The 18,669-nt window shown below is 45.6% G+C and overlaps 1 protein-coding gene across 8 annotated transcripts in view; it reads left to right on the plus strand.

Annotated features, from left to right (window-relative positions):
• Positions 1 to 18,669, plus strand: part of PPFIBP1 (PPFIA binding protein 1) — a 101,299-nt gene that overhangs the window by 7,748 nt on the left and 74,882 nt on the right. For all 8 annotated transcript variants that reach the window (XM_018083656.2, XM_018083658.2, XM_018083655.2 and 5 more), the window contains one exon: positions 15,035 to 15,110. The gene's annotated coding sequence lies outside the window, so the exon portion shown is untranslated. Of the gene's footprint in view, positions 1 to 15,034; positions 15,111 to 18,669 lie in introns of those variants that run through there.

Genomic DNA, 18,669 nt, shown 5'->3' on the forward strand with positions numbered 1-18,669 from the left:
AGTGTGCTTTTAGGATCAAACCAGGGGGTCTGTCTCTGTTTTCCTGTGTTAAAAGGAAGAAATTGGGACCCTACTGCCTTTCTGTTTGAGCCTCATTGGGTTTGTTGCCTCCCTTTGCCCTGAGACGTTGAGCCATTTGTGGGTGAGATGTTACTTGCTGTAAGCAGAGAGGAATAACAGTGCAGTGCATAAAATACCTACTGGAGGCAATGAAAGTATCATTTTTTCTAGTGAGGTCTCAGCTTTGCGTTGTCCGACTTGCCATGTTTTTCTGGGAAGACAGAGGTTGATGGGGAGTGAGACCCAAGTGGAGATGCCTTTGCTGACATCCCTTTTATCTTGGCAAGCTGTAGGGAGAAGGCTGGTGAAGGGAGGAGGACATCCTGGCACGGAAGGGATGGTGGGGTCTCTGCTGCTGCACTCCTTTGTTGTGAAAGTGAGGGGCAAGGAAACAGTTCCCTGGGGGGCATAGGGGGACTGGACTGGGTTTGTTGGGTGGTGAGAGCTCCTCCAGAGCTGCTGCAGAGCAGGTGGCCCTGCTGGCTTGAGGAGTTAGTGCTGCCACCCTCCAAGTGCATGTCCCTGCCCTCTGTACTGTAGCCATGCTCCCATGGGAACACAGGGAAATTCGGAGTTATTTGTGGTGTCCTTTCTTTAATCCCTCCTGTCTGGCTTGTGCTGCAAAGCTCTGAGGCAGAGGCTTTCCTCCCGTATCTAGAGCCTCATGCCTGGATCTGGTTGATGTTTATACAGGAGCGTGAGGGCAGCCAGAGGTTCTCTGGGTTCTGATAGAAACCATACATGAAATCAGTCCAGATTAAACTGGTAGTTGTTCCGTGATAAACAGGAGGTTACAGCACAGACTCAACATATTGCATAGCTTTGAGACTGTGAAAAATGAGAAGTGAATCCTCCCCTAAAAGTTGGCTGTCCTTGGATGAGGCTGAGGAGGTTTTGAGACAAGCTAGGACACTGAGCTCGCTGTGTAGGCGTTTGCGGGAAATGAGGCAGATTTGAGGGAGAGGGCTGTGGGTATAGGGAGGCAGAGGCATGTTGGAGATGAAGTAAAGTAGCTAAAAAACCATGGGTCTGCGCAGGGTGAATCTGTGGTTCTGGGCCTGCACGCTCCTCTCTGTGGAGGAGGGAGAGGTCAGGTTATGTATCCTGCTAATGGACCAAACTGGAGCTGACTCACCTCAGTGGTGGGATTCTGCACACCATTCCAATATTCCAGCTTCCTCATGCTCCACAGTGACTGAGCACATGGCAGGGATGTGGAAAGCAGGGGAAAACAAACTGGACAGGGCAGCCTTTGAGTGGGTGGGCGACAGCCCTGTTCTTCCTGCAGAGCCTCTTGTGGGGCTCAGGGAATGCTGGAGGTTGGTTGAGGACCAGACTCTCAGTGGGAAGCTTGGCATTCCCCAGGGCGGTGGCAAAATGTGTTGCTCTGCCCTCATCCCCTTTTCCCAGTTTTGGGGTGAGGGTATGCTGCGCTTCCCATCAGGGATGGCATTAAGGGGCCATTGAAGGCTGAGATGATTTTCCCTGGATGGAGTAAGTCAGCTCGCAGAGGCTTTGCTGGCTGGTGTCTTTGGAGTGGGCACATTTCTCCCAGTGAGAACAAAAATGGTACAGAAGTGTGTGCTCTGGGAGGTGCGCTGGGGTCACAGAGCAGGGCAGGCAGGATATGGACCAGTCTCATTTTACAGACCGGTTTACTCTGGGCTTGACCTGTGATGCTCTGGAGGGTTTGCAATGCCACCTGCTTCTCCTAGGGCTGGGAGTGGAGAGAGATGGATGCTGCCTGGGAGTCTCAAACTGCAGTTCTTTTCCAAGGGAAAGCAGTGCCTGCGTGGTCTGGCTGCCTCTCCTGCCCACATGGAGATCATGTTGGTCTGGTGGATGTAAATGGACCTGCAGAGCTGGACCCCCAGATGTCCGAGGAGGGGCAGCTTCCAGGTGGGAATAGTCCTGGTGGTGAGGAAGGAGCTTCTTTAACTCTGTGCTTTTGGGTCTCTCCTTTCCGTGGGCTGTATACTCGGCACTTGGATCATATTAACTGCTTGTGTTTGGATTTCCAGAGAAGAGGCTTTCCCTCAATGCACATCTGTGGAGCTGGATGCAGATGGTAAAGGTTCATGTCCAGCTGTGTGTGCACAGAGGGGGGAGAGGTTATTTTGGCATCTGCAGAGGCAGCTTACTAAAAATAGCCCAAAGCTCATGAACCCAGCAGCAGGAGTAGTTGTCCCAAAAGTCTTTCTTGCTGCATTTTTGGGTGTTTTTTTTCCCTTAAGGGATATTTGTTTGGAATATGCTCCGTGTCTCAGCATTTGCACAAAAACCAGTTGTGCTCCTGCTGGAGCTGCTGCTGGGTGGATGGAGCCGGACTGAGCTCTGTTTGTAACGCCACCACTCATTCCCCTGAGGCTGGGATAAGTTGCCTTCCATGTTTTCACTGCTTTCTTGCTATCAGGACTTCTGTCTGGCTCCCTGGAGTGCTTGTGCTGTTCGAGGGCAGACCGTGTGCCCTGAGCAGGAGCGACACTTCCAGAAAAGACACTGGCAAGCAAGTGGCACATGGAGAGGTTGGGATGTCAAAGCAAGGCCCTTCCTGTGGTTTGGGCTGCTGACTCTGGCTGTGTTTCATGTGTTTGGAAGGGGCAACTCCTCACACACATGTTGTAGCTCTTGCCCATGAGCTGCTTTGTTGTTTCAGGCCCTTTTCCTTCACAGGGCTGGGGCCCTGGGCAGTGCAGAACTGCCTTCATTTTAGGAAAGCAGAATAAAGCAGCTCAGTGTTAACTTGCTGATCACAGAGCTGATCCTGGCTGCAGGTTATATTATCTGGTGCCCAGAGACGTCCAGATTTTAAAACTGGATTTTCACAACTCAGCCTGTGAACAGGGTTGAGTGTGTGCTTGGCTCTGCTCTCATAACTGTTTGCTGTCATTGACTGCACGGCTGCAATAGTAGGAGGTGGTGTTACATTTCTGGACAAGGCTTTGTACAAGACTTGCTGTCAAAACAGCTTGATAAACTGCCTGCTGTAACACAGAATGGTGGGCTGTTGTTTTGCAAATTGAATTGCTGGGAAGCTCTTATGATTATTAAAAGATACTTTGTGTTAATTTGATTTCCTGTAGAAGACACGAGCTGTGTAATTCAGAGAAACAAAGCAAGCGCTCAGTCAAGGTAAAAGCAAAATTTCCCTGCCTGTGCATATGCAATACTTAAAGATTTCCATGGGCATCATGTGCAGGGATGAAGTAAAACAAATACATAAAACACCTCTACTTTAAAATTTGTCAATTTTGAAGAAAGCTGGGAAACTGAGTAATGAAACTCAGGCAAAGCAGGAATGGGGAAAACATCAATTTAATATCTTCTCTGAGTGATGAGAGGCAGGAATCTCTATCCCCCTATTGTATTTTGAATGAGTTTAAGAGCGCTTTCCAGATGGATTCAGCAGTGGTTTTGGGAGCAGAAGGGCTATTATGTGGGATTTCTGACTGTGTTCCAGCTCAGGGGATCTCAGTTCAGGGTGAAATGCCCCCTTGCTCTAGGCAAGCATAACTGTTGCCTCTTCCTCCTGCTCCACAGGGACCAGCAGTCTCTCTCCTCCTGATTTTTTCATGCTGATGTCCTTCAGGTCTGAGTTAAGCTCACAGACTCTTGAATGAGTTGAGCTTAAGTGATCCAGGGCATCCTTTGGAGGAAGGATGCTGCTTTGGATAGCAGTAGCTGTGCTCACAGGATGCCAAGGGGCCTGAAAGCTCTGCTTTATTTATATATATAGCACTAAACTTTTAAAACAAATAGATACACATAACTATATATACAAATGTTTTGTTGCTTTCTGAGTTTGACCGCAGGAGTTGTGTTGAAAATAGTGGGAAAAACTTGGAGGACTTCACGATCCCTGAGCGTTGCCTGCCTGCACTAGAGTTTAGATATTGCCTGAATATGCTTAATCAAACATTTGCCTGTGTCTCCTGCCAATTCAATTAAAGTGCTGTGCTCGAATTAAAGATGTAGCTGGGAGGGCAAGTTAGGGACAGTACTTGAGTTAATCTTTCAATGTAGACAAACTCTGCTAATTAGTGTGTTTATCTAAGTCCTGCAGGAGTTTAGAATTCCTGGTGTGCTATTCCCTTTCCCTGTGCTTGCCCTCCTGCTGCAATGCTGTTCAAAGTCCGTCTCGCCTCAGAAGTGACTCTCCTTATCAAGAGATGTTCCTGGGGCTGTGTGTGCTTTATAAAAAAGATTGTGCGGATAGATGCTGGTGTCGTTTCTAAATGCTTTTCCTTGCAAGAAGCAGGATGATTCACTGTAGTTCATCATGAACTGAATTTACCACTTAGCAATATTTCTCTTACAAAGACCCAACCTGGCTGGTGCTGGCAGCAAGGTCGTTTTGTGTGTGTGTATCTAGTTGGTGTTTTATTAACTGTGTATTGTTAAAGAGCTTTTCTGGCTCCTGTTGCTGCTGCAGACTGCTTCAGAGGAGTCGCGGAATCACAGACTGGTTTGGATTGGAAGGGACCTTAAAGATTGTGGTGTTCCAACCCCCTGCCATGGGCAGGGACACCTTCCACTATCCCCAGGTTGCTCAGAGCCCCATCCAACCTGGCCTTGGACACTTCCAGGGATGGGGCAGCCACAGCTTCTCTGGGCAACCTGTGCCAGGGCCTCGCCACCCTCCCAGGGAAGAATTTTTTCCTAATATCCAATCTAAACCTGCTCTCTGTCAGTGTGAAGCCATTCCCCCTTGTCCTGTTGCTCCATGCCCTTGTCACAAGTCCCTCTCCATCTCTTTTTTAGCCCCTTCAGATACTGGAAGGAGCTATAAGGTCTCTCTGGAGCCCTCATTTCTCCAGGCTGAACAACCCCCAGTTCTCAGAGTCCTGAGAGGAACTTGCTGCCCTGCAGGAGCCTGAGCTGTGCCATTTGCAGGACGGCTCTGAAATCTGCAGTCCTTGCTCTTGCACCCACAGCATCTTTATCTTTCCCTGTGTCCCAGTGGGATGGCTGCTGAGCCGAGTGCTCTGTGTGGGCAGTGTGGATGTACTGAGCTGTTCCAAGGCTGTGACCTTCCCCGTGTTCCCAAACTGAGCGCTCCAAGTCACAGGAAGTACAGCTGCATTGCTTGGAATCTCCTCACTTCTTGAAAAGGATTTCCTGGGAACAAAGGCTCTCATTGCTCTGTTTCTTCGATTTGATTTTGTTTTTTTTTTTTCTTTTTCTGTCTGCTAATAATCTTGGCTTCTTGTTCACTGTGTTTTCTGTTTTCTCCCTTTTAAAAAAGTCTGAGGAAATAATGCTTTCTGTATCTTTTTTATTTCTGAACTGAGTTTGCTCTGGTATCTGTAGGGCAAATAAATCTCCTTTTTGCTTCTTCCTGGAGCTAAGAATGCCTTTCATTTGAGAGAAACTATAAATCTAAAATTACAAAAATTACAGTTTGACCTTTATTAGTTAGGAAAACAGTGATGTAATGAGATGGCTACTGGGAAGGTTGATTGCAGCTGTTTGGGGGAGCAAAGAGCTTCTGAATCTGTGGGTACATGTATGTCTGGATCATGCTCCCTCGGGGTTGGGGACTAGACTGTATCTTCTCAACTCTGACTCTAAAGGACCTGTGAGTGACATGAAAGGACTTGGAGAACATTAAAATTGGTGCTATAACTTTGTGAGAAGTGCCCTTTGAGTCAAACCTGGCTCCTTCATGCTCAGAGAGATGCTGAGTTTTGGCCTGGGTTTGCAAACTCCCCTGCTGATCTTCTGCGGTTCAGCCTTCAAAAATATATCTCGGACTCTTGTGTGTTTTATCTGTACTAAGAAAGGTTATTTTTAACTCTGGATCAACATCCATGTGTGAAGGCTCAAAGATTACCTGTGGATTTACTAGAGCCAACTTCACAGTGTTGGATTTGCATAGTCTTACGAGGTACAATTTTAATTAAGAGTAATAGAGCCCTTGGATACGAAAACCTTAATTGCTAATACAGCACAATAAAGTTTCTCAGTACCAAGCTAGTAATTACACAGAATTCCTTGCAGTATGGAAAGACTCTGGAAACACAGAAGTGTAGAGTTATGTAGAAGGAGTTTTTTGCAAATACCAACTGTCTGAATTGTTCTACTCTTAAAAAAAAACCAGTTCTCTCTCTTTTTGACTTAACTAGTACCATTTTAGCTGTTCAGAGTCTGTGATGCAGCTCAGTCCTTTGCTTGGGGTGGGTGGTTTTAAACAGCTAAAGCCTTGAGGTTTGTGTGACATGAAGTACTGCAAGCCAGTCGTTCATTTTCTCTTCCTTGGTGAGTGTTTGCAGAAATTTCGAGGGCTCAAAAAGGACTTGGACTCATCAGGAAGCAAAATAACAGTTTGGTGTTCCTGTTGGATTACAGGGAAAGCTGGATACAAATCTGTATTCCCTGTTTTTCACCCACTTGTAGGGAGTGATAGCCAGTGCAGGGCAATGGTTATTTCAGCAGTGACCTTTTCAGCATCCAACATATTTATTGCCCCCAAAAATAATGCTCATTCTACATGGATACAGCTTCCCCTGCTCTGAGTGGAGACTTGAATTCTTCAGTGCTTCAGTGATGGTGTGGGGTTTTTTTTAAGAGGTTCATTTCTTTTGGCAAAAAATGTGAAGCAAAATCAAAGATGTAAAGCTTCTTGAATTACTCATCTTTTCCACACAGAACCTGATGAAACATAAGGTTTGTCTGAGACATTTTCTAATGACCAAATGCATCTGGCTTCAGGCTGAACATCTGAGGGAAACTTTTGGGAAGAAGAGCTATGGAATAAACAGCAAATGAAATCACTTCACAGCTCTCTGTTGTATTACCAGGGGAGGAGGAGAGTGATTACTTCTTGGCAAATTAGGCTGCATGAAAGAATTCTATATAAAGATTATAGATGTCCTAATGAGTAATAATCAATGGTGCAAAGCAGGAAGGGGAAATTACATTGTCACCAGCTGCATTGCTGCCCTGGCTGTGAGCATTACTGTGCTTTACCAAGCCCAGCAGGACCTGCAGGAAGCTCATAGTAATTCACCTTGCTGCATGTGATCCCTCAGCCTGCAGGTCCCCAGCTTGCATAAAGAGAGGGAAACAAATCCTGGATTAAAACAGAACCTGGTGGTGTGTGTTGGCAGCCTTGTGCTTGAGCTGTCTCTCTCTGCAGAAGAGAACTGGCTTCTCCGTGTGACAAAATGTTCAGTGCTGCACACACAGCTTGTGCAAATCTTCCCAATCTGTCCTTCTCCTCCCTGCACTTTATTTCTTGTGTTCTTCTGGTTCGTCTACATCATACTCTTCTGTGGTCCTCCCTTAGGGTTGTCTTGACCTGCAGAGCCCCAGATTTAGGAGAGGATGGAAGTTGGACATCTGCTAGACCTGGTCTTTGCTGGGCTTAGAGATGTGCTGTGTGCCTAAGGAATATACAGGATAGTAAACAAGGAATGACTGGGAAGTGAAGGCTGTGCTGGTGCTCAGTAGCTGGGGGTTTTCATGGAAATCAAAGTAAAATGGCCTTTGCCTCTTTTTGGGACAGTACTCCTGTTCCTGAGCACTTAAGGCAGCCACTGGGCAACACTGGAGTACAAATTCAGGACAACTTACCTGTACTCTTATTTCTTCCCTTGTACTGTACCCCATAAACCCCAATGTTTTTGCAAGTGATGACTTGCCGTATGGATAAAGCAGGAGCTGTTTGTTTTTTTACTGTTTGGTCAAGTATGAAAGGCTATTTCTTCCCCTCATAAGTTTATAGGATTCTTAGGGGATATTTCAGGACAAAAGGAACTGAGACTGAAGAGGGTTAGTTCCCCACTTTTCATGGTGGAAAGTAAACAGTTTAAGTGATGTTGAAGTCTTCTCGTTGTCTCCCCAATGTTACACAGCAGTAAAAAATCTGTTTTGCCAAACTGCTGGATTCTAGGAATGCCTATATGGGGGATGTTTAATACGGACATCCTTGTACAGGATGTGTGCTGCTTCTGATATTAACTGTCCCTGGTGGGAAAGATGGTTATTAGATGATTTCTAAATGAAGATCTAACACAACACGTACTTAAGGGTGCACTTGTTTGCCCTCAGCATCTTGGAAGTAGTTCTTTCCCATCCGACTTTCCTTTTGGAGTCTGAGACAAATTTGCCTCTTTCCTTAAAAAAGCCAAACTACCGCCCTCCCACAAAACAAACCAACCCATGAAATATGAAATATTTATTTCCATTTTGTGGGAAATATGAAACTGGCGTTCTCTGAGCTGTTTTCTGCTTGGCTGCTGTGGTAGTTGCTCTTGTCCCAAATTCCAGCTTTAAGACAGAGTCCATTTGTGGATTCAGCAGTATCCAGCAGTATTTGTGGGTATCTGAAGATGAAATGTGTCTTGTGAACAATTAGCCCAGGATGTGATAGGAGAAGGGTGTGTTGTGAGCTTCCTAGGGGGTGGAAGGAGGCAGGGAAAGGATGTTATCCTGCTTGTAGGTATGGAGTTGGTGAAGACCTGCTACCAGCTATGGATGCATTCCAGCTTCAGCTCAGTTGGTTAAATGTTTACTGTGGTGCTAAAAATGCCATGGTTGTGGGTTCAATCCCTGTATGGGCCTTTCAGTTAAGAGTTGGACTTGATGATCCTTGTGGGTCCCTTCCAACTCAGAATATTCTGTGATCCCTCAGGTGGCAGAACTCACAAACCCTCGTTCTTTACAGTTTTTCTTCCCCTATGTGAATTGGCTTTCTCTGCAGCATCCTTCTATTTGGACCCCTCCATTTTCCCTGTCATTGTCTCCAAATTATCTTCTCCTCTTTTTGGCTTGGTCCATGGTTTCTCTGCAGTCTCTTGTGTTGTTCCCACAGGAGTCAACACTTGCACTGGGTGGCCATGTATAGATGCTGATGGAGCATCTTCTGGGCCAACCAAAGCAGGGAATTGCTGAGTTCTTGTAGCAGTTTGATCTGTGTGAGGCTGATTTGGATGTGTCTCCTCTACCTGCATCATAATTTCTCCCAAAGATGTAGGAATGTGACACCTCTTTGGATCTCTTCATCTTCTGCCAAATGTGATCAGAACTGAGTAGCGAGTTGAAAATTTAATAGAGTGAAGACTGACAGACAACACTACTACATAAACTTAATTTCCTTCAGAAATCCAGGCCAAAAATATGTGCTGAGGGTTTTATTCTGCAATCATGTGCTTTAAAATTGTGTGGAGCAATGTGATTAGCAGAAATGGTGTTTTCAGGATTATTTGCAGTGCATATGAAAGCACAACAGCTGAATCCTGTTGTGTGCATGTATATTAGCACATGACCAGCTTAAAAGGACTGAAACAACTGAAGTGTCTGCGTGGAAAAATAGCAGAATACATGTATAAAACTTAACTTGTGAAACTGGGAAAGCATCTGGTTATGTTGATCATAATTTCCAGGGTTTTTAATTCTAATCTTTTGGCTGCCTCTCCTTAACAGCAACAAAAAGGTGTCATTTTATTCCTTTTCCTGGTGAGTGCGTTTGGGTTTTGCTGCTTTAAAAGCTTCCGCTTCACTTCCCAGCTCTGGAAACACAAGAGTTTGGGTGCATGTGCCTCAATAATAGGATTTTGCAAGTTTGTGGTGTTGGAGCTCTTTAAGTTCCTTTAACTGTGAAGGAGGAGAATACTGACAACACCAGTGCTGTCAGATTTGTGAATTCTCTCATATCTGATTCCATAGACTTCTTATCACAGGGCTTCAATAACATAGGTGTTGGGGGCAGGAGATTTTCAGTTAAATTCATAAAGTAATTTTCCACGTCTTCCAGTCACTTCTACATCTTCCCTCAGCTGATGTCTGCATTTTCACAGATGATAAACCTGTTGCTTTGCCTTGTAGAATTAAAACAAAGCAGAAACTGCATGAAATGGCACTCCAGTTCAGAGATGGACACGGTGATTAATATAAAATTAGTCATAAATTAGTCATAATTTTTTTCCTTGTGTAAATCATGTCTAGTTTCACTTAAAGTCTGATAAGTTAGTGTTTTGAAAGCTTTTCTTTAAACCTTCTTGCATCTTGGTCTTACAAGTATTTCACTGAATGGTCTGTCTGGTGTTATTCTTCTCTGACTCAGGGGATTATTTATTATATTTTATTATGCTTCCAGAAAGTGTTGTTTTGCTGTTGGCTGTGTTGTCTGTATCCCCCAGTGCTGGGATGTTGATTCAGCGAGGTCTATGCTTGTACATTGTTCAGATGTGCTGCTTTGGAGTAGGAAATGTTGTTGTCTGAGCTATCAGCTGCTTGGGTCGCTGGAGTTAATGATGTGATTAGTTTTGCTCGGTTCCCTTCAGTTTTCACTTTATGTTTCTGTGTGTGCCAGATGCTCCGGGTTTGGATTGAAACTTGGGATTTTTTTTAAGCTCAAGGCTGGCACTTGCAAGTGGTTTAGTAAGACCCCAAACCAGATTGGCTTGTTAACGTGGATGCTCTGTGATTCTTGTCTGTGTCAACATGTCTGCGGACTTCTAGAGACCAAAAATAAAGATAAGGGCTAAAGCATCTGTGTTTTCCCTTTTTGTCTGATTCGTCTGAGTGCAGCCAGCCTGTCCCCTGATAAATAAGAGATGTGCTACGTGGTCTGAGGCAGCTGAAAAATGTATCCAGGGTGATTGGAAGGTGAAATATGACATGTTGGCTGGTAATCCTTGGCGTGGGTGAATGATTTATACAGATGTGGAGAAATCATTCAGGCTGCAGCCCTGATTACTCCCATTCAGATTCAAACCAGCCTTTGCCCAAAGGCCTTTTACAAAAAATTGTGCCATTAGTGGTACCAAAATAAAAGGCTTTTTCCATGGAAAACCAGTATAGCTCCCCAAATCATTCAAACTATTAGTGTTTCTTCATTGCTCTGCTCCTTGGCTTGAAATCCTCCTCCCGCCTCTCCAAGGCAAGATAACTCGACACAATCAATGACATCCTTGGAAGTGTGTATGTTATTAATTTTCCTTAATAATTTTTTTGAGTCAAGTTCTATCTAGCAGCTGTTGATTTACTCTTTAGAGAGAGAAAAAAAATATAAAGGATAAATGGTCTTTAACTTCTATGAATCTGGGGGAAGCTGGATAATGAGGTGCGTGCCTCAACAAGGAGGTGTGTGTGCGTGGGAGCCTCCATGTGCACCCATGGCTCGGCCAAGCTGCTCCAAGCGTGGCTGGGATTTTGGGTAGAGGTGTCTCAGCTGGAGGTGGAAGGTGCTGGGAAAAAGCTGAGCACTTGTATCACCCTGAGTAGGGTGTGTGGCAGACAGGGGAAGCACAGGGAGGCTTCTTGCCACCTTTACTCCTGACTGTCAAAGAGATCCAAGTGATCTCTTCTGGTGGGAGATACTCAGATACAAACTTCTTTGAGCCCTGTTGCCTGTGTAATTTTCTTTCAAACACGTAGGAAGAATGTCATAGTAGCTTTTTAATTGAAGCACAAACACGCAGACATGAGGCAAGTGTGTGGGAAGCGGCAGTAATTTGAACTGTGCTGTGACTACTCGGGTCCTGTGTTAGAGTCATTTTTTTAGCTTTAAGTGGAGAGGAGGGGCTCTTGTCAGATCTTGTGTCTCAGAGCCCTGCTTTGTTTGATCAGAAATGATTAGGCAAAGCAGATTTTATTTTTATCTAGTAAAGAGCAGACATGAATTAGATTATTTGCTTGCAGTACTCGTGCATTCTTCTGAAAATATTCCTGTAGTCACAAAGCAAAGAAATAGTGCTGCAGCTTCCTTGTTAAGCTGTGCCCCTGAACATGGTGCAACATGTGAATTTTTCAGGTCTTTGAGCATATGGTTGTGTTCTGTATAAGTTCACACAGTGTGTAATTACGTGCAGTTGTGCTTCTTGAATTTGAAAAAGCAGTGGGTGGCTATGGCAGAAAACCTTTGATTCGCAAGGTAAAATATCATTGCTGAACATGCAAGATTGTAGGATTGGGATCTGTGTTTTTCTTCCTGGTTAAGAAATTAGAGTTTGGAAAGGAAAAAAAAAATCATGTTGTTCAGCTTTCTTTCCTGGAGATACTGGAAGGATTCCTCCAGGGCATTTATATATTGCGATGCTCTCTGTATGAAAGCAAAAACCTGCTTAACTCTCACCTGGTTTGCCTAGTCCTGTTCTTCTGAAATGATCATTTCTAAAAATGAATGTGGTTTTCTGGGAGATTGTTTTCTTGATACTGGAATAGAACTTGGATTGAACTCAGTGGAGAGCTTGGCTGTTGCTGGGGAGGCTGGAGAGCCCCTGTCCCTCCCTCCCAGGCTGTGCCCTCTGGTCTGGGCTGTGTGGCACATCCATGTGTGATGTAAGAGCAGCTGTTCCCTCAGTTGCTGTTCTGGGATGATAATTTACTCTTCCAGTTAAACCAGAAAAGCCCCACCCTTTCCCAGAAGTCCCAACAAGTCCCAGTTTTCACTCATCGCCCCTGAACTGCAGACTTTCCCTGGGGGCTGTTGGCCTTCCTGGCATCCTAATGCTGAAGCCTTCTGGATCTTCATGTCCCGTGCCCTGTTCAGGCAGGGGAAATGCTGGGATGAACATCACAGGCAATCCTAGAGGTGAGGGTGTGCAAGAGAGTGTTTTTAGCTCTGGGGTTAGGGGGTGTCTGATTGGGGGAGTGTTGTGGTTTAACCTCATCTGGCAACTGAGCCCCAGGAAGTCCCTTGTTCACTCCTTTCCTTGTGGAGTGGGGGAGAGAATCAGAAGGGTAAAAGTGAGAAAGCTTATGGGTTGAGATAGAGACAGTTTACTGGGGAAAGCAACCACAAAGCAAAACAAGGAATTCGTTCCCCACTTCCCATGGGCAGGCAGGTGTTCAGCCATCCCAAAGGACAGCAGGGCTCCAGCACATGTAATGGTTATTTGGGAAGACAAATGCCATCACCCTGAACATCCTCCTGTCCTCCTTTCCCCTCCAGCTTTATATGCTGAGCATGGTGCCATATGGTATGGAATTTGTCAGTTGGGATCAGCTGTGTCCCCTCCCAATGCCCTCTGTACCCCCAGCCCCCTCACTGGTGGGGTGGGTGAGGAGCAGGAAAGGCCTTGGCTCTGTGTGAACCCTGCTCAGCAAGAACTAAAACATCCCTGTGTTATCCGCATGTTCCCAGCACAAATCCCAAACACAGCCCCATACCAGCTACTGTGATGAAAATTAACTCTGTCCCAGCCAAAACCAACCCAGGAAGTTCATTACTCAAAATGAAACGGAGTTTGAGGAAGGAGGGAAGAGGGGCAGTGGGAAATGCAGACCACTTCCCTAGCAACCTTGGAAACAAACTGAATCCTTGTGTTGCCAGGATCCGAGGCAGTCAGTTGCCTTTTGAGAAAGGCATGGAAGTGTTCCCTTCCCCTTGGACAGCGAGCTTGCCCAAGGTGTGGGCCGAGTGTGTGTAACTCTGACTCGGGGGAGGAGGAAATGACTAAACTTTCTGTGAAACCACAGAAACAAAGAACATCTTTGATTTACCCAAACAGTGATGGCACAGAGGCTTGGGAATAGCTGGTGGTGCCACTCTTGCTGGGAATAGCAAGTCCATTGGAGACTGGCCCTTGTGGCGAGTGTGAGTCGCACAGGACTTAAAATAACACCATTAACTAACTTTTTTCCCCTGGCTTTGCAGTTCCATCCGTGACATTCTGCAGTGCCCTTTATAGAAACCTCAAATATTTTTTTTTTCCCCCACCTTCCACATTTTGTCTCTTTTTTCCATCTCACAGATGTTTTTTCCCTGCCTGGCACAGGGCTCAGTACACAATTATTCTGTTACAATAGCCTGGAGCCCCAGTCCTGTGACACAGGCTCGTATGTCCTCATGTGAGTTGTGTTCTATGTAATTTTTTTCATATCCTGGTGGTTTTGTTCAGTCTAGTTTAAAAAAACTGCTCTGAGAAGGAATGAGCACCCAAGCATTTGCGTGCCCTGAGACCATTACAGCTTTTTAGTATCTAGCCCTGAAAATGCTATTTTTGGGGCTTTTTTTGTATTCATCTCCCAGTCATGCTCTGTCTGAATTCTCTCTCTTCCAGTTTACACCCTCTGGATATTTGGAGTTTGTTGACCAAGTCAACGACTGGTTGGTATCTCTTTATTCCTAGATTTCTTCCTAGATTTTTGAGCTGATTCTTTGCTTTTTGGTTGTGTTACTTGCTTGGCTTTTAAACTTCTGTCAGTTTACCAGCCATATTTCACTGATTTTTGTATTTGTATTTTGTATTGCACTTGTATTTAAGTTACTGATTCTTAAGCCTCTTCTAATGGGAGCCCGTGTAACTGCGAAGATTTGGAAGTTTTTACTTCTTGGTCTGGAGTTTTATTCCCTAAACTTCTCTTTTGGATTTCAAATTCGAAGTTTACCCAGAACCTTCCCCTGGAACGATTTTGTCAAGCTTCCTATACCAAATAGCTCTTATTTTGTGCACAGTCTGTAGATGGGAGTATCCATAAGTAAAACTTTCTGTCAAACCCCAGTAACAGAGAACATCTTTGGTTAACCAAAACAGTCGTAGTAAAGGGACTCAGGAAGAGCTGTGGGGTTGGTTCAGTGCTGTGGGCTGCTCTGATTTCCACTGGCTTCGCTTCACACCCTGATTTTTAGATGTTCAACACCTTGGGGTGTTCGGTTGGGGTTTTTTGGAGGTTGCAGTGGTGAGAAGGAAGCCTTGCCAGGCATCATTCACCTTCTTTGTTTTGTGTTATACATGTGTGATCATCTGGGGAGGTGGAGTGCAGGCACAGGCCAACTGTGTAATGTAGAGATACTGAGAAATAATGTTGCTGGGAATTATTTGGAATAAACAAGCTAATTTCCTCTTTGTACATCAGTTGTCATCCTTTAATCTCTTGGTATTAGCTTTTTTTAAATGCTGTTATGTACATCATCCACTGTGCTTCCTGTATCCTGTGTCACTTGATGAACTTTTGCAAGATATCACTGTTAAGTCACCTCAGACTTTGAGTGATTAATCAGAATCTCTGTTTCTCTTTTTCTCAGTGCTGGAAGTTTATATGGATCAGTGATACTTGCTCAAGAGTGACAGTGGAGATCAACACTAAGTCTGCTCCTCTGGGTAAGTGATCCAATCCACTGCATTGCTGATGTCTGTTATCTGCGTATCTGCTATTTTTTTGCTTTTTGATATCTCAAACAACAGCTCCTTTGGGATTTGATTTCAAATGTCATTAAAATGATGCTGTATATGACTTCCAGTAGGAGATGTAGAAGAATGTCATGCTGCTTCTGCAGACAAACATTTATTGGGGATCTTTTGAAGGATGGTTCTCACTTAACACAATCTGAGCTGCTATTTAGAGTCAGGGAGGCTTTCCACATTTTAAAGACACTGAATTTGCAGTTGTGGCAAAGTAATGAATTATATTTTGATCATCCTAGAAGCACTACTGAAATAAGCACTGGAGCTGTTCTGTGGCACATAAAGGGCTTAAGCAGTGCCAGGGCTCCAGCACAAGATCCCACTGGATTTATCATGATTGCAGGGTGCAGCTGTGCTGTGCATGTACAGTTAACCTGACTCAGCAGGTATGCGCAGAGAAACTGTCAGCACCTTTCATGTTACTGGGGCAAGTTGATATGAAAATGCATCCAGCAGAACAGTGGATGTGTCGTGTTACCCTTTGGAAATGGCCCAGTTCAGCTGACTTCAAGGAGCAGCATTTTGCATTCGGTCTAGACTGATTTGATTCAAGTAGCCTGCTGCATGTCAGAGCTGGCAGGCTTGTTTTGGGAATTGTTATCCCTGATCTGCTTTGTTTTGGATATTATAGTATGATTTAGCATCCTGAATTCCAGCTGGAGAGCTGGGTCGGATTGCTGTGCCTGCACTTGGGCCACAGCTGGGATGTGCTCACCCCAGGACACCACGGCTGGAATCCCAGCTGTGCTGAGTGTCTCCTGATCCATGCGGCTGCACTTTTCCATACTGTGTTCCACGGCTTGCTGAGCCCCGTTTTCCTTGTGTGCTGCATCCTTAAGCTGTTAGAGAGTGTCCAAAGGAGGGACACAAGGATGGGAGGGGTCTGGAGGTGAAGCCACACTCTCAGGAACAGCTGAGGGCACTTGGCTTGTTCATCCTGTAGAAGAGGAGACTGAGGGGAGACCTCATTGCAGTTACAACTTCCTCAGGAGGGGAAGAGGAGGGGCAGGCACTGGTCTCTGCTTGACAGGACCTGAGGGGATGGCCTGAAGTTGTGTCAGAGGAGGTTTAGGTTGGATCTCAGGAAAAGGTTCTTCCCCCAGAGGATGGTTGGGCACTGAACAGGCTCCCCAGGGCAGTGGGCACAGCACCAAGGCTGACAGAGCTCAAGGAGTGTTTGGACAATACCCTCAGGCACATGGTGGGATTGTTGGGTCCTGTGCAGGACCAGGAGTTGGACTCGATGATCCTTGTGGGACCCTTCCAACTCAGCATACTCTATGATCCTGTGATCATTTGTCTTGGCTTGCTGTCCCTCAGCTGCCCTCCCCTCTGAACTGCTCATCCCTGCCCTACCATGGGATGCCGAGTGTGGTGTTTGTGCCATCCTCTCTCAGGTGTTCTGTGTCACCCTCTGGGTCACTGCTGCTTCCTAGAGCTGTCCTGCATCCCTGGCCTCGCTGCAGGCCCACAATATCTGAGGACTGGTGTGTCATTTGAAATTTTATTTTCCTTCTTTTACTCCCTTACCCTCTTGTTACGACCCGCCCCAGAAAAAGAGGGGGGAGGGGGTAACCTAGGTTTTATCAAAAATTCCTTTGGGGTGGATTAAAGCGAAACGACACTAAATAATCGGTGTATGAAAACATATATTGATAAGATTTATTTTAACAATTTTGAATCAGTAGGTAAGTTAACATTTTTGGGTGCTGTCATAACTTTTCTGGGGAGGAGAAAAATACATAGGGGAGAGAAAGACAGGGTAAGAGTAAGGGAGAGCAAGAAAAAAAAAGAAGATGAGATAATCACCGCCCACTGGATCCAGCGATGTCTTGATCCGCAGGTGGTGGGGGGAGAAGGAAAAGCAAAAACCCTGCCAAAACCCCAAAGTCACCAGTCAAAATCCATATCCTTTGCCCCTCCCCCAGGGCGGGGAGTTGTTTTCATAGGTTGGTGTCCCCCTTTTTGGCACGGAGTTCATGTGGAGGGCATGGTAAACTCAGCTCTTCCCGCCTTTTCGGGGCTTGACATCTTCTGCACTGGAGGAGGGGGGATGGGCCCAGTTGCCCATCAGAAAGTCAAAAGCCTGCAGAAGTCTCTTAAGGATGCATAAATCATTAACTGTTTCAGTCTCTGACACCTCTCCATAACCTCTGGAATGCTGCTTCTTGGATCTCTGACCCTTCCCACTCTAAATCACTGTGCGTGAGCTCTCTCTGGGATTCACAGCTGACCAAGGTCTTGCACCAGACCTGAAAAGAAAGGGACATTGCTCCTTGTTTGTCAAGAGCCCTAAACTCCACTGCCAAATGCTTTAATTCCCTGAGTTTTTAATCAGGGCTGCAGGAGTAGTTATCACCTATTGTCCCCCCTCTTGGTCACATTTCTCCAGTTTTATTACTGCTTATCAGAGTTGGTGGGATTACACTTTAGCTGTATTCAAGTCCGTTGTGGCTGTAAAAACATCATTAAAAGTTGGCTGGCAGCCATGTCCTGCTGGATGTGTGTTTGGAGACTTCCAGTCTGCTGGCATGACCGTGCCTTTGCTGGAAGTCTCTCCCTCTTTGCTCTCCGGATGCTGTGCTGAGTCCCTTTTCCTGGGAGCAGCAGAAATTCTGGGACCTAAATCTACCTTGTTTTCCTTGTTACTTGTACTGTTGCTCTTGGGAAGGGAGTGTGTGTCCAAGTCCATCCTAGGCTGTAGGAACAGGTGCTGAGTGCTCCGTTTTCTGTTCCTGTAGCTCCCGTACTGGGATTTGGAATGGTGTTGGAGTCAGATTCTCTATCCCATTGTTCCCTACCACGTTAACCATGATACTGACAGTTCAACCATGGCCCACAGGAAGGCAGCATGTATAAATAATCCAGAAAGGCTAAATGAGGCTTTGAAAATAAGCCTTAGCAGAGACAGCTGCTTTAGTGTGGTGCCATGAAGACATAGGAACCTGGCTGAGTCTATGTAGCCAGATCCAGTCATACTTCCTGCTCTTTCCTAGCAAAATCCACACAGGTTTTCAGATATGTCTTTACCTTGCTCTACCAGCTCTTGGGAATGCTTTGAGTTGTGGTGTCCAAAGCTGAGGCAGAGCATCACATGCAGCACTGAAATAACAGCCTGAACTCCAGTCCACCCTTTTACAGTGCCTGTGTGCAAAAGGCAAAAATTAGGATTTGTTGGTTTTTTTCCCTCCCGTCAAGGTCACGTTGAATACAGGAGGGAAAGAAGTACAAGGCTGCTTCTGTATATTGCATTTATTAGCACTTGATGGTTTGTCCTGCCGGGCCCAGCCCACACATGGCTTTTCCTGGCCTTTTAATAGTTGTGCTAAACTAAAATGTGCCCAAAATAGCACTAATTCCAAACACTTCCCCAGAGCCTGTGGCTGCTCTGCATGTTGGTGGGAGGTGGTTGGGGCACAGTGGGGTCTCCAGGCAGGCAGTGCTGGGGATTTCTCTGGTGTCTTTTCCCTCCCTT

The sequence above is a fragment of the Manacus vitellinus genome, unplaced genomic scaffold, assembly GCF_001715985.3.
Source record: "Manacus vitellinus isolate BGI_N305 unplaced genomic scaffold, ASM171598v3 scaffold_66_pilon, whole genome shotgun sequence".
Lineage (NCBI taxonomy): Eukaryota > Metazoa > Chordata > Aves > Passeriformes > Pipridae > Manacus > Manacus vitellinus.